This window comes from Dendrobates tinctorius, unplaced genomic scaffold (genome assembly GCF_039654945.1).
Source record: "Dendrobates tinctorius isolate UK_male_01 unplaced genomic scaffold, ASM3965494v1 ptg000023l, whole genome shotgun sequence".
NCBI lineage: Eukaryota > Metazoa > Chordata > Amphibia > Anura > Dendrobatidae > Dendrobates > Dendrobates tinctorius.
In genome coordinates, this window is record NW_027361691.1 from 5,195,152 (window position 1) to 5,209,622 (window position 14,471).

The following is a 14,471-nucleotide window of genomic DNA, read 5'->3' on the forward strand; positions in this document are numbered from 1 at the left end:
TTCCTGTAACACAGAACATAGAAATCAACATTTCTAAAATAAAAGCTTCCATCATGCTTCTCGTGAATGCCCTGAGAACTTACTGTCAGAGGATGTGACCTCATCCTCATATGGGCTCATATCGATTATTACATCAGGGGGTCCAGGCACTGAGATCTTGTTGCCTGTGAGGACGTCTCTCTGTTCATTCCCGGGTCCATGAGGCGAATCATCAATGGTAATTGTGATGTAGTCCTCATGTTTTCCTGTAACAGAACATAGAAATCAACATTTCTAAAATAAAAGCTTCCATCATGTTTCTACTCTATGTCTAGGGCTTTCACAATGTCTTTCTTATGTGTGGAATGGAAGTTGCTTTCTCATTATAAGTATATGGAACCTCACACTGAGTCTCATAGGAAACCACTACCACAACCACACATAAGACATTTTGTGAGCCGACGAATCTGAATTGCGGTCATATGGTTCAGAAGACGACTAGAATGGCGCTGGTGCTATTTTGAATATTGCGCTTAGATCCTGCATTGCGCTGTCCCCTTTATAGTCCCAATCCTCGGGGTATTACATGAAAATGTAAACTATCTAGTAATATCAGCCGTATTCATCTATATATCGCTATAACAGTAAGGATTCTAACACCATCTTTTGGGATTATGACCCTTTAGTATTTTTATCTATTGGAGATAACTTGGTCCTCTTTTGTAACCGTGACCAAATGCAATTTTTTTGTGCTGATTCTCAAAAACCATCTTATTAATGGCCTCTTTTTTTGTGACATGAAAATGACATTGTTACTGTTTTCATTATTACTGTCCCCTCATCACACTTTTCTGGTGCATAATAGGGTCTGGGAGGGAGAGCCGACAAGAAGCGGGGGCGCCATATCGCAATATTAGGGTGTGAACCTCCGCAGAAAGGTAGGGGCATTTTTTTAGGCTGCTTTAGGGCCAGGCCCACTTCCCTCCTGTGACTCTATTATATCTATAAGTCCCCCCTTTTTATGATAATTTTGAATAAAAATGTTATATATAGTAGGAGGGTCTTTTTTAGTGTAAGTTGTTGTAATTTTTTTGGCCCTCTCTCCCTCTGATTCAGTTTTGCAGATTCATCCGGCTGTAGTTACCATTTAGATTGGTGTTGTTCTCTCTAAAGTCATTGGCACAATTTTGACTTTCAACGTCTTTCATTGGTTTCTTCTTTTTCAGACAACTATAAAAATGAAAAAATAAAAATCACATTGTAAATTACAAAGTAAAACAAGTCTGTATTCTGCAGAATGTAAGAATGAAACATGTTATCTAGTCCTATCTGTAGAGAGATCACCAGTAAGTCATTTTGGTGTAGCAGAGCCAGGTAGGGCAGGGTTAAGTCCGAGCTTTGCAGGATTTGATTAGATGCACCCACTTAGCTTTTTTTTTTTTTACTACAGCCAGGACCTCTGTTCACTATTTCTGTCTGCTAGATGAAGCAGAGTCGAGTGTACTGGAGCTAGTGAGTGTTCAGCCAACATTTGAGCTATAGCTGAGAGGAAGATGTGCCGGGATCTCTCTGTGAATGGAGACAGCATGGGTCAGCTAGGAAAGCTGAGCAGTCTGTGTGCAGGAGCGGCAGAGAACCGTTCATCAGCTGCAGCCTGTATAGTGTGAACCGTGCCCAGGAGTTGTACCCTTCTGTTTGGCACTGGAGGCTGCTGGAACTCGTACTGAAGGGGATACCAAGACTGGTGGGATCGTGCCTCTTCTATGTATGAAGTTTGCTTTTGGAGAACGGACTGTAATCTGTTCAGGTGAGCTCACACTGACATATGGGCCCTGCTAAATGAATTATTTGCTCTGACACCTTTGTGCCTAGAAGAGGATGTTTTTGGTTTGGAATCCCTTGGAATTTTCCGAAAGCATTAAAACTGCACCGGTTTGACCCAAACAGCATTGACTATGTGAATGGTACCTAATGCCTATCTGAGAGCGTAACTCCCTACAAAGTCTAATATATGCCCATCAGTTACCCGCAGGGCACAGCTCCAGGGTGACGTGTGTGTGAGCCACAAGAGGCCTACACTAAAGTATTCCCATTACTGGAGTAACCTGAAGATGTGACAATTCCTCTACAGACTCCTGTGTAGCCCATAAATCATGACTTACTATACTTACCCATAGATGACAGCAATGGGACGCATGAATACTGCGAGGATGAAGAGAATGGCGGCAGGTATAACAATCCTATAGACTGTATCCTCAGATGGTTTTGGAGGCATGGTGACATTCTCTAAAAAGGGAAAGAACATAAGTGATCAGGTAACCAGAGCTGGAATGTGTTCAGAAGTGGAAACCAAATCCATGGACCGGGCGGCCTGAGGAGCCAAGTATGACTATTAACAGAGGGGAATTTAGTGTGGAAAATTATGGATTATTTTTATGTCATATCAATATATAATGGACAAAACAGAGATCTGCTCCTTTATATTTCTGGAATAGGGAACAAACACATGATGGGAGACGACACCTGTAATTACAAGTAACACATGAAGAATCCCCCATTCCATGTATGATGTGACGTCATCTAAATCTCCAGTCACAGAAGAGAAGTGACAGAACCCCTAATGACCCGGAGCCTGACGCTCATACACCGGGCCCTAATCATGGATCCTAATAGTGTCTGGGGCCGGAGGTGAAATGTTCCATGTGAGGGACAGATCTGATTTCTGAGCTGCTGATCGCCTGTCTCTTGTGGGCGCCTTCTGCTACATGTAGTAGTCGGTGCCTCCAGCCCGGAGAGAACAGTATTAATGCTCGGCGTCTCCTCTATGTGTTATTAGACTGGACCCTGGAAGCCAAACGGCCTCTTTCCCCAATTCCACATTACATGGTAAAATGAAGAATGTAATTCACAACTACAACTCGTTCAGCAAAAAGATAAACAAGTCCTCATTCAGCCATATGAAGGGAAAAAAGTTATGGCTCTTGGAAGAAGGAGAGGAGAAAAAAAGCCCAAAAACAAAAATTGGCTGCAGAAGGGAAGGGGTTAACCCCGTAGTCAGAGTATATCTGGTAATGCGCTTACCTTCGTTAATCCTGATCTGCTCTAGTGATCGAGGGTTGCGGATAAAGATGGGAGCACCTTCCGCGGGTGCTAATAGCACGCTGAGAACTAGAAGTAGTCTAAACAGCATTGGAGCCTGGATGAATATCGCTTACTGTGTGCGGCACAATCAGCTTCTCCAGACAAAGCGTCTCACTGCAACATCGCTGGTTAGAACCAAGCATTCCGTGACATCACAGCTGGAACCCAATAGTGACATCATGGTGGGCGGGGCTACACATGAGTGATGTCACAATTGGGGCTCATCCACTAAACATTCCCAATGTATATAATAAGAATATACAAAAGAAAGAAAAGGAAAGAAGAAAAATAAATAACTCAAAAAGGAAAGAACACTTTTTTTCACATACTCACATTTATTATATTTTATGTACTTTTATACAACAGAAATGTGTTCCCATTTGGGAGAATAATCATTCTCACTTTCAGTCATTGACTTTTTTCAACATTCTTTACACATTTTTTCTTTTCATTATTTTGTTTTCCACTCTAATTGCATTTTTATTCATTTGCACATACGGTTCATATTCACATAGAAACTTTTCTCCTTTCTACCTTTTTACTAGATTTTTTCACTATCATGACGTTGGTATTGTCAAGTTGCTCCCAGCAGGGGGAGACGGGACCCTCCCAAATCCCCGCACCCCCCAACTCATATTAACCCCATACGCCGCATCATAAAACCAAAGACCAAAGGTTTCTTTTGGAATTTATATGGCCACAGCAGCCTTTTATTAAAACAACAAACAACAATAATAATAAAGTATTATAAATAACATAAATACAGTAAACTTGAACCCGGAGGAGGAGTCCTTGAAGCCACAAGATCTAGGTGAATCGACCCCAAATTGCTGTGGACAGAACCCAACATATTACTCCCAGCCGTTACCCCACAGGCTCGGGAGCACCAACCACCGAAACGTCTGTCCACTAGGCAACTAGGGGATCCGCACTCTTTACGGAAACTCCCCATCCACCTTTCACCAGATCACCACCACCAACTTATAAACGGAGGAGACCCTATACAGTGAATCTCCAAAACCAATTTCCAAACGACTCCAAGGACTCCCCCCTTCCAAACGACCACAACGAGGGACCTTGAACACCTCAAGGGCCCGAGACCCCCCGAACACGCCATGCAATGGCCCGCTCAATGCCTTCCCGAAGACAGAGAGTCCAAATATCGGAGCCAACCCCGTTCAAATGGACCCCATCCGCCAACCAAAAATCACCTTCACCCGTTTCGAGATCAAAATGACGCACAGTCACACCCCCGTTCCCTACCACAAAGGAAGACACCACCCTGTTAACTTTAATCCTGGCCTTGTTGACCTTCACCAGGGACCTCATGGAACGCCACCGCCTGCGTGGAACAATTTCGGACCACACAATGGTGAACCCCCGATATAACAACCACAACCGCAAACAATCCTGCTTGATGTCCTTTATAAGTTCCCGAAAAGGCCTGACCGCCAAATCATTGCCCCCCACATGAAGAACAAGAATGTCCGGTGCGCGATCCAACTGGGCACACACATGAATTTCCTGTAAAACCCACCGCCATTCCATACCCCTGAAGCCGAGCCACCGCACCACCGCCGTGTTCCTGGGGAAGCCCAGTTGTCTGCCTTCATGGCGGACATCAGCTCTCAAGGCTCCCCAATGAAGGAAGGAGTGCCCAAAAATCCAAACCAGCAAAGGTTCGACACCTGCAACAAAAAAGGATGAGTGCTAACATCACAAATAAACGACTAAGGCCTAACATAACTCCGATATCGGTTAGACTTCCAACCACCAATGTGCCGTATAGAAGCCGGATCCAAACCCCCCCCACTGCCACTTCCGTCGCCGCCCCTATCCTGAAAGAATGAGGAGCAAAGCGAGAGTCATCCAGGCCCAGCAACCGTACGGACTTCTTAAAAACGGCACCAAACTGATATCTGGACAAACTACCGCCGTCAACATGACACAACAGAGACCCAGTGAAGCTGGGATGCAAGTCCCAAAAATTCCTCAAGCACTGAGCAGGGCACATTGCAGAACCAGGCACCTTGCCCAACACCACCCGGCGACCTCTTCCCGACTGATCCGTCTTGGAACGTCGCAACCAAAATTCAACCCCGCCCAAAGTCAATACAACATCCCTGGCCAATAACCCCCCTGCCAATTTTTTACTGGAAGAAACAAGTTCACCAACCCGTAAAGCCCCAAAAAATGCGAACGAAAAAGCCAAACGAAACAACAAGACCTCGTAACGCATAGAACACACAGACTCCAGTGTAAGGCCCAATTGCTCCAATAAATTAAAGGATACCGGCCTCCTCAAATCCCCCTTGCTTCGGCGCCGACGAAAACCCTTCGCCGCTTGTTTGACTAGAAACGTCTTTGTCAAATCCCAACTGCTGCACAAGCGAAAGCCAAAGGACAAGCCGGCCAAAATGCGAGAAACTTTTGCACACGACCAACCCTCAACGGAGCCGCGCCCCAACCAGGCCAACAACATCCCTTCCTGATCCTGCCCGAAACCATCGACCAGGCCAGCTGTTACAACTTCCTCCCACATCCACCACACTGCCCGGTAAGTCTCCCAAGTTTTAGGCGCCAAGGAAGCTTCAATCAGCGACTCTGTGGCCCGTAGGCCAGGTTCCACAGTTCCTTGGGACAAGCTAAACCCTCGACCTCCGCTTCTGGCGCCAACGAGCTGAAACGATCCCACTGCGAACGAGAGAGAGAGCCAGCTATGTCATTCTTGGCTCCGGGAACATGAGACGCAGTCACATGTGCATTCAAGGACAAGCATAGCAAAACCAACTGTTGCAACACTCGAACGACTGGAGGGGACGACGCGGTAAGACCGTTAATCGCACCCACAACGCCCATGTTGTCACAATTAAAACGATTGCGCCGATCCCGAAACTCAGACCCCCACAAATGGACAGCCACAAGGATCGGAAAAATCTCCAACAACGTAATGTTACGCACCAAACCGATTGCGATCCACTCATCAGGCCAACGAGACGCGCACCACTGTCCTCTGAAGTAAGCACCGAAGCCTATACCGCCAGCAGCATCCGTGAACAATTCCAAGACATCATTCGCAACGACGTCCGACATCACCAAAGAGCGGCCATTGCAGCCATCTAAAAAAGACTCCCAAACCGCCAAATCCGCCCTGAGATCCGACGACAATCTGATGAAATGATGGGGGGCCTGAATCCCTGCAGTAGCGCTGGCCAGCCTACGTGAAAAAACTCGCCCCATCAGCATCACCCGACACGCAAAATTCAACTTCCCCAACACTGACTGGAGGTCACGCAACGATATCTTCTTCAAACTACGTGCCCGAACCACTTCCGCCCGCAAATCCACCAACTTATCCTGAGGTAGCCTGAACTCCCACGCAACAGTATCAATTACAATCCCCAGAAAACGCAGACACGTACTGGGGCCCTCCGTTTTACCGGGCGCCAACGGCACGCCAAATCGCTCAGCAACCCATTCAATAGCCTGGAGAATTCTCTGACAACGCAACGAATCTGCGGGACCGACGCACAGAAAATCATCCAAGTAATGGATAACTGAGTCCCAACTGGAAATCTCCCGAATGACCCACTCCAGAAAAGAACTAAATGCCTCAAAATACGCACAGGACAATGAGCAACCCATTGGTAAGCACCTGTCCACGAAAAACTTGCCGTCCCAAATACAACCCAGCAGCCTCATGCTGTCTGGATGAACCTGTAATAAGCGAAACGCAGCTTCAATGTCGGTCTTAGCCAGAAGCGCACCCCGACCACAGCTCCGCACCCACCGAGCAGCCTCATCAAACGACGAGTAGACCACTGAACAAATCTACGGATCAATCCCATCGTTGACCGACCTCCCTCGAGGAAACGACAAGTGCTGAATAAGCCGAAATTTATTAGGCTCATTCTTCCGAACCACACCCAGAGGGGAAACCACCAGATCCGGAAACGGGGGAGCCTCGAAAGGGCCCGCCATGCGGCCCAAAGAAACCTCTTTTTCAAAACAAATGAAGCATGAACCAGCGCAGAACGTAAATTTTTTAGAACTAGTGGAATAACGAAAGGGGGCTGAGGAATAACGAACCCGTCCTTAAAACCTGCATGTAACAATGCAGCTTTCTCTCTGTCCGTGTATCTATTTAGATAAGGGACCATCTTTTCCAGATTCACCGGAGTCTCCCCCTTTGGAATTACCGCCCCCAGCTCCTGACTTCCCTTTCTTAAAACACTTAGAGGCTCCGTGTGAGGCCCCGTTACAGGTGGAGCAGAGAAGTTTAAATTTGCAGTACGCCCCAAACTTGCACTGCCTGTCGTTGAACTGCCAGCAAACCCCCACCTTGTGATTTCCGGACTGCCCCTGCCAGCTTCCACTCGTGGCACTGGCGTTTCCACTACTCTGGCTGGTGCTGCCAGCCCCCCCATGAAAGGAGCTCCCAAACTTGTTTTGCGCTATGACCCGTATCCACAACCCAATATCCTTCTGATCCCAACGAATGGCTGGCCGAACGGCCTTCCTCTGCCGGAATTGCTCTTCGTACCGAAGCCACGCCTGACCCACATAAACTCTGTAAGCTTCCCCGATCGCATCCAGGTAACAAAACAATGCCGAGCAATTGTCTGGGGCCTTTTCTCCAATGATGCTCGCAAAAATGGCAAACGCCTGCTGCCAATTCACGAACGTCTGGGGAATGAGTCGCCACCTGCGCTTCTCCTCCTCCTCCTTTTTGCTGTCCTCTTTCCTACTCTTGTCCAAATTAAATTTCTCGAGAGGCAATAATGAAAAAATTTCCACATATTTGTCCTTCCAAATACGCTCCTTTACCTCCTTCTTTAAATGAGCCCCCAGAGGGCCTTCAAAACAAACGTATACCTCCCCATGAGCCCTGTCATCTAAGTGCACCCGACACTCCTGCTCCTTCTCCGTTTGCACAGACACTGACACCGGGTCTCGTGCATGCCTGGTCGGCTCCGACCCGCTCGGCCACACCTGCCCCCCGACCTGTGACCCCACCCAAGCCGCCAATGGAGATGACGCAAGAAAACCCTGTTCTAAGCGTGACAACAAATTCCACACGTCCCCTAACATGTCAACTACGCCCCCTCCCACCCCAGTACCATCCGCCGGGGAACCCACACCCGCCGAAGAGGAAGACAAAACAGTAGACACAGAGGCATACTCACCGGGCTGCGAGGGGGCTGTGGGCCCTCCAGCCGAACGACCAGGATCCACGGGTGAAGGTCCACCTGTTCTTGTAGCGAAGCTGGCACCGCTGGACTGACGCTGACGCAGAGGACTCTCTCCCGGAGGATCCGGGGTGCAGGACCCGAAACCCAGGGTGGATCCCGCTAGCCGATCTCCTGGCGACCACGCTGCCTGGGTCGCCGCATTGTGGCTCCTGGATCCCCCACCATCTGACCCCGCTGAAATGGCCCCCGGTGATGAGGCATGTGCCCCCAAAGCGCGCCCCCTGCCGCCGTCTGTGGGGGTGGAAGCTGCTGCAGGACCTCCTGTCATGCCGCCCAGCTTGAGAGGCAGACCATGGTGCGGGCACCCCCCCGCCGCAGTCCCCTGACCCACCCAAAGTCCCCCTCCCGGTGAGAGGTGAAGTGCTGGGCCCTGCCGCCTGGCAGGCCGCCGTCCTGGAGCTGCCCGACCACGAACCGGAGCAGGAAGCAGGCTGTGCAGCTGGAGCGCCGTCAGCACAGCCCCTCGATGCCTGTGTTGAGCTGCGCCGTCTGGCGCGTGTCAGCCCCGCCCCTGAAGAGAGCGAGCCGTCGGGCTGGACACCGCCGCAGAGCCTCGCCGGGCTTGCGGATTCCTCCCAAGCCGGGGCCCGCTATTACGGGAGCGCGCGGCGCCCGGCTTGGAGGGTCCCGGGAGGGGCTCCTGCGCCATCGGGAGGCCCGGGGAGCCGATTCAGGGGAGAGCCGCTCGGGAGGCCTCACCCTTCTGGTCCGTCGCTCTCTCGTCCCCGGCTGAGTTGCCTGCTCAGTGGTCCCAGGCGTGATGGAGGCCAGCTGTGCCGCTAACCAGCCCGGCGACTGCAACAAGGACGCCTGCCGGAGGCATTCCAAGGCCCGATCCACGGCAGACATGAAGGCTGGTGACAAGCTGCGGGTAAGAGCGGGAACAGAGATGGAGGAAGGCCCACTGCACCCCCTTATAAATGTGCAACGCCCCCATTTCCCAAAAACGCTCCCCCCACCCTCTCCTTCCAATCCCCCGTCGTGTTGGCCTCCGCCCATGCCTCTTCTGTGAGGGAGGGGGAGGCTCAGCTCCGGCCATTGCTTTATCACTTACATTCACATTTTTCCACAATATCTTTATCCCAATTCCCCTTCCCATTAAATATCACTATGCCCCTTTGTTCATAGTCATCAACAGCCATATTATCACAAAATATCTTCACCACCTCTTTTTCCAATGTTAAAGATGGCCGCCATGATTGTTGTGCAGCGCTCAATAAGGTGACGTTCTCCCTGATGACCCTTTTGCAGCAGCTGTATTCGCACTTTATTAGCCAGACGATACCCCTCCACCACACGTCCTGTCAAAGCGGAAGCGAAACGCGTGCTGGATTTGTGGCATGCTCACTTGGTCTGTATTATGCATATACTCTATCACGTCATTAATTATTAATACAGGATAAGTGAGGGCCCTGCTCGCAAGCTTACAATCTACAAGGAAATGGGAGGGGCATATAGGTGAGAAGCACTTGTTATTTCAGGTCCAGCCATTATAATAAATAGGGGTTTTCATATAAAGCTGCACAATCCGGTCATCAACCAGTATGTTTAAATGCAGATATCAAGTGCGGTTTTCATGTGCATGGAGCCTGTGGAGTCAGATGAATAGGAGGGAGCATTTATTATCCTGGGTTGCTTTATGCATGGCATCATATAATAATGTAGGTTAATATTAAGATGAGCAGGACTCATGGGAGTTCGGGTTTGTCGGGTTCGGACAAACTTTAGTCCAAAGTTTGGTTCGAGTACCAGAACCTGACCAAAGCTTGACCCCGGACCTGAACCTCATATTAGTCAATGAGGACCTGAACTTTGATGCTGTAAAATGGTTTTAGTAAGGGCTACAGGTTCACTTAAGTAGGCAAAATGGGGGTAAGAGCATGACAATTGCCCTGCAAACAAATGTAGATGGAGAAATTACTTAAAATAACAAAATATTTAAAAAAAATCTTAAGCCAAAAGGCAGAAGTCCAAGTTGAGAAGTAGAGCAGTTCCTTGTGAGTGTATTTTACTGTATTTGTTAATAAATAAATGAAAAAAAACAATGTGGATTCCCCTATTTTTAATAACCAGCAAATGGAAAGCAGACAGTTGTGAGCTGTTCTTATTATTTAGGGTCCCACCTTATTTGTAATAAGTAGAAAAGGCAAAGCAGACAACTGTGAGCTGAAATTAATAGGATGTGAAGCACCATACTTATTGGGCCCTTCCCAGCATAATAAGACCAGCTCACTTGCAGTATAAGCCAGTGTAGGCCTGAACTTTTTTGCTGTAAAATGATGGTTGAAAGTGGTTGGGGGTTGCAAAAGGAAGTAAAATTGGGTTAGGAGCAGGACAGCTGCTCTGCAAAGAAATGTGGATAGCAATTTCACTTAAAATTACAGAGAATAATAAAAAAAATAATAATTATCTTGAACCAGGAGGCAGATGCCAAAGTGAAGAGGTGTAGATGGATGTGGCAGTGTAAGTGGAAGAAGCACGGGAGGAGGTATCCAACACTGTTTTTGTGGAGTTTTTGTTTTTTAGGGAAATTGCTTTAAAGTTTTGTTACGGTAATTGCTGGGTTCTGTAGGTGTACAATACAGTGGGTACGGAAATTATTCAGACCACTTTATATTTTTCACTCTTTGTTTCTTTGCAGCCATTTGGCAAATTCAAAAAAGTTCATTCTTTTTCTCATTAATGTACACTCTGCACTAGAGTTGAGCGAAACGGGTCGAAAAAATTGAAAAGTCGCCGACTTTCGCCAAAGTCGGGTTTCATGAAACGAAACCCGACCTTAGCATGAGGTCGGCCACGAGGTCGGCGACTTTAGCAGCAAAGTCGCGTTTCAAAAGATGCTTGAGCGCCCTTTTTGCAGCCAATCATGAAGAACGGACACTGTGGGCAACGTGATGGCATAGGCAGCGGTCACCACCATCTTTGAGAAGGGCATGCAAGTGATTGGCTTGCTTTGTGGGGCATCACAGGGGTATAAAAGGGTGGGGATGCCGACCGCCATGTTACTCATGCTGATCTCAGAATAGGGAGTGCTGCTGCTGGTGATTCTGTAGGGAGAGCGTAAGGCAGGGAAGAAGATACCAAAAACTGATTCTGCTGCTAGCGACTTTGCCTGTACAACACACCAGTCACTGTGCAGTGCAAGGGGAGGCTATATTTGGTGCCTCAGCTCTGTTGATTATTAGGCTGCCTTTTAAGGCTACCTGGTAGCTGCATTGCTGTGTGCACACTGCTGAGCAAACTGCTTTTTTCAAAGCAATCCAGATTTTATTGTTTTGTCCTTGTGAGTTACTGAGCATTCATTTTTCACACACCGTACAGCAGTGTACGCTCCTCACACAGTACCGTGTAACGGCTGTTATCACGGCCACAGTGAAGCTATCTGTGTGTGACTCTGTAAGGAAAAGTCGAGAAGTTGTTCCGTTCTTTCAGACCTACACTCTAGGGAGATTCCAGTTCTGCCCAATTCTATATACACCTTGTAGTTTGTCATACACTAGGCAATTTCTGCCGGTCACATTGCGGTGTTAAATAAACAGGGCTTGACTGAATCCAACAGTGTCCTGAAGTGTAGAGACATTCCAATTCTCCACAGTCCTCTATACACCTTGTACCTTGTTTTAAAGTACCAGAGAGTTGGTGGAAATTTGTGTACATTTTTCCAAAAAAGGAGGAGGTGTGGTGGAAGAGTCCATGGAAGTGGGCGGGGGTTGGCAGCTGGTAATGATGGTGTTGGATCTGCTGGTAGTGGCAAAAGCAAAATAGCACCTAATGCAGGAGGTGTTGAGGCTGCGTCATCGTCTGGCTCCACAAGGCCTCGAAGGCTCCCTTTTCTCTGTGAAGGTAAACCGCTTCTAAAGCCGGAGCTTCATGTACAAGTTTTGGCTTGCATTGCTGACTCAGCCTCAAGCTCTATCGCCTACTCTTCTGAAGTTTTAAAAAATAAAAGCACTGAGTCGTCATTGGAGGCTCATGGTCATGAACCACATCTTTCCTTGTGTCCTTCACCCCTACCAAAATTGAAGGATGCGGCAGGCCACACTACAGATTACTCCATGGAGCTGCTTTCACATACCATGCCTGGGTTATCAAGTCAAATCGTGAATTACCCTGGCAAAGATGAATCTGACATGGAGTGCAATGATGCACAGCCACTGATAGATGATTCTGCTGGTACATTTACTCAGAGCACTACATTGTCCTCGCTGTGTACTGAGACAGAATCTGATCCAGATGAAACTCAGGTGCCCCTTCCCGCATACTATACCACCATACATGGTGCCACAGAGGAAGGTGCACATGACATTGAAGAGGAGGTGATGGATGACCCAGTTGTTGTCCCAGATTGGCATCCATTGGGGCTAGAGTGTGCCGCTGCCAATAGCTCAGAAGAGGACGAGGAGCATCCGCAGAGGGCATCGACATGGCAACAGTTGTTATCTGGCAGGCCCAGAGCAGTCCAAAAACGGGTTACAAAAACCCAAAAAATTGCAGGACAACTTGGCCAGATGGTCCAAATAGCACAGCATGCAAGGCCTCAAACTGTTTTCCCTAGTAGGAAGAGTGCAGTGTGGCACTTTTTTGAACAAAATCCTAATGATCAGGCAAAGGTTATCTGTAAGAAGTGCGTAAAGACCTTTAGCCGAGGGAAAAATCTGAGAAATTTGAATACCAGTTGCATGCTAAGACATTTAACCACCATGCACTTGCAAGCGTGGACGGACTACCAAAATTCACGTACCACATGTGCTGCTGCTCCCAAAGAAGGTAGTCAGCAACGCAACATTGTTTCCCCCACTGTAAGTCCACCGGTTAGCACACCGCCAGCAGCAAATGTTGAGTTGTCGTTGCAAGGGCTAATCAGTCAGGGAATCACACTCTTATTGCAACGAAAGACTGAATCTAGGCCATCAGAAAGAACTCCAACTCCATCACCATCATCAACCCTCTCTCAGTCCACCATGTCCACCGCTAGTTCCACCATATGCAGCTCTCAAGTCCAGCTCACCCTTCCAGAGACTATGAGTAGGACAAAAAAGTACTCATCCTCTCATCCGCGTACACTGTGTTTGAACGCCCACATTGACAAACTAATCTCGTTGTAGATGATGCCCTATCGGTTGGTTGAAAGCGCAGATTTCTGCGAACTAATGGCCTACGTAGTACCACGCTATGAACTACCAAGTCGCCACTTCTTTTCTCGCAAAGCCATCCCAGCCCTCCACCATCATGTGAAAGACCGCATTGTCCATGCACTCAAGCAGTCAGTGAGTGGAAAGGTGCACCTCACAACTGATGCATGGTCCAGTAGGCATGGCCAGGGCCGTTACGTATCCATCACTGCGCACTGGGTTAATGTGGTAGATGCAGGGTCCACAGGGGACAGCGGTGGTGGAACAGTGCTGCCTAGCCCACGGTATAGGAAACAGTTGGCTGTAGGCGTTCGGCCCTCCTCCTCCTCGAAAGCTGGTCCACAGAGCGCAGTCGCAAGAGCACTGCATCCGCAGCTGACAATGTTGCAAACGAGGTGTCCCCCTATCGATCAGCTAGTGGAAAGCGTCAGCAGGCTGTGTTGCAGAAGATGTGTTTGGGTGACAGACACACCGCGGAGGTACTGGCCGACTACTTTCAGCGACAAACTGAGTCATGACTGGGCAGTCTACATCTTGAGGCATTCAAGGTAGTTAGTGATAACAGCCGGAATTTTGTGGCAGCCATAGCCCTTTCAAAACTCAGACACATACCTTGCTTGACTCACACCTTCAAACTGGTGGTGCAGTGCTTCCCCACTAATTATTCGGAGTTAACAGGCCTGCTCCAGAAGGTTCGAAGACTGTGCTCGCACATCCGCCGGTCGCCGGTACACTCCAGTCGTATGCATAAGCTGCAGCGATTGATCCACCTTCCCAAGCACCGCCTAATTATCGACGCTGCAACAAGGTGGAACTCCACCCTGCACATGGTTGAGTGGCTGTGCGAACAAAGGCAGGCCGTAATGCATTTGTGGGAGGATACACGGGCAGGCACTTTGAGGGCAGACATGGAGTTGACAGGTGTGCAGTGGTCGAAGCTGAAAGACCTCTGTAAAGTCCTTCAGTG